Genomic DNA, 2,502 nt, shown 5'->3' on the forward strand with positions numbered 1-2,502 from the left:
CTCTCTCTCTCTCTCTCTCTCTCTCTCTCTCTCTCTCTCTCTCTCTCTCTCTCTGTCTGGTGTCAGGAGATGAAATCCAGTTCAGGTTCTCAGTTTCACAAATGTAAAAAATGTAATATTTTAAAGGTAAACTTCTTCATATTTTACCAACAAGTTTATATTGGCAGCCCCGAGGTGGCCCCTCCTCTTATGCCTACCCAAGTGTCACCCGCCAACCCTAAACCACATGCCTAACCTCTAGCCTCAAGTCAAGGATTCTCAAGAGTAAATTTTGACTTCCTCTGTTGTGCTCTTACGTAATTCCACCTTGTCTCTGATTCTTTCCTCTACTACCGTCTGCTATTCTCATCCAGTTCCTGTTTCTGGACGTTTCTGTCTCGTTCTTGCTATTGTCTTTCATCATCTATTCTCATTCAGGTCTTGTCTCTGTATATTGTTTCTGTCTTGTTTTTGTTTTTCTATGATCTTGAATTCTGATCCAGTTCCTGTCTTGCACTTTTTGTTTTCATTTAATTCCTACCTTGCCTTTTATTAGTGATAAAATTTTTACTCTTTTGGTAACTACATTACCTCTTTCCTCTTTCCGTATCGGTTCTCTAATTGTTTTGCCTCTCTTTCTGCTTATCTCTTACCTTTACCTTTTGATTCAGTTCTTATTCTATTTCCTCTATTCTTCCGAATAATGGACGAACAGACATGCTATAGAATTTCAAGGTCTAAAAATATCTTGATAATGTGAAAAGTTTTGTTGTGCAATATGAGTCATTTTTAGCCGTTTAACTGCTATTGAGATCACTTCAATGAATTGTTTGGATGGACATACTGAAAGAAAGAATATGAAGTTCTTCGCCGCGCTAAAAGGTACGTTTTCAAGAGACTCTAGTAAGAAAAATAACAAGTATTTATTTATTTTTTTTAGATGATTATGGTAAACACTGATAAGGAGTGAAAACTGAAGAGGTTCATGAAAACGAAAAGAGATGCAGTGACAATAACATGACGTCACGGTGCTTTACTAGGTTACTGAGGGAATTACAAATGCGTTTTCTTACCTTGCATTGTTTTAACGTTCATGTACTGAGAGAAATCGAGGATGCTCCCGCCGGCTGTAGGTGTGTCGGGAGAATGAATCACCGTGCACCAGTGTTGCCACTCGAAAGTGAAACTGAAACTACTTGCCTCACCTTCACCCCCACCTATCATTACGGCCCATCCACCTCCACTACTCTCTCAACCACTATCCACCACTGCTCTCTCAACCACTATCGCCATCCAGCACTACTCTCTCCAACACTGTCCACAAGTCTCACCACCATCACCACCCTGACCACCGCCTGTACGTCCGATTGCCTTCAGTAGTTAACCAGGTCACTTCCTCTCCCCCGCAGATCACTGTTCAATGCGTACAGCATAACCCTCTCTCGCTACCTATAAGCAATACTCAGCGATATATTCTTAGACTGGACCCCTATTCACCCTATTTAAGGTACAGAAAACCAGCCAGCCAACCGGTCCCTGCATCGTCGCCACTGTCACTTACCTCAGTGACTCTACCACTTGTCTCAGGGTTGCCATTCCACAACCTGCCTCACCACAACTGCTACAAACGTCGCTACCGTCAACGCCCTTCTCCCCCACTTTGCGTCAACAGCTTGCGTCAACATTGTAATACTACCTTAGTCTTACCAATTGCCACTCCTGTCCCTCTCTACCCCTCACTCCAGTACACAATTACGTGCATATCATATATATATTTCTTCTCTCATTCCTCCTTGGCCTACCAGTAGAGAGAGTCCATGTTCATTTACTTAATTTGCTTCCTTTCCTCTCCTGATAAACACATGTGTATGTCATTATTGACACATTCGTGACACGCCACCGTGCATTTAGTAGTCCAATGGATCTTATTTATTATTTTCTGTATGATACCAAGTATTCATCAATGTTTTCAGCTGGTGCATTATTGTCTTTTTTATAGTGGAACTTTACATTGAGCTTATCAAGCACAATGTTATCGGAGTCTCTTGAATGCCTTACACAGGCAAATTCCAAATGCCAAAACTTCCTCTGTGTAAATCATGACGACACAAAGCTAACCATCATCTTTTGAAAGTCTCCGCTCTGAGGGAGTCGGTCAGGTCAAGTGATAAAGCTCAATACATGCGCCTCACTGTTTCCTCTGTAATGCTGGACGCAGTGGTTTTGCTAATCGCGGGTCCACTCAGCATCCCGTCTGTGTCCGAGGTCATGGGTCACACAGCAGTGTTCAGTCTGTACACCATTTGTTCTGTTATTCTTGGTGGTTCAGGAAGGTGTTTTAATTTTTTCCTAGTTTGAATCTATATTTAATGTCTTTCCTGAACCCTGTGGCTTCCTGTTCCGCGACACCTTTAAGGACCTTCCTGTTTGTCGTTTGGTCGATAAGTAAGTGGAGCATTTTGTTCACAAAATTATCTTACGCAAAATTGGGCGGCCTGTCTCAAGGACCCATGAGGTCGGCCG

This window comes from Portunus trituberculatus, chromosome 41, assembly GCF_017591435.1.
Source record: "Portunus trituberculatus isolate SZX2019 chromosome 41, ASM1759143v1, whole genome shotgun sequence".
Lineage (NCBI taxonomy): Eukaryota > Metazoa > Arthropoda > Malacostraca > Decapoda > Portunidae > Portunus > Portunus trituberculatus.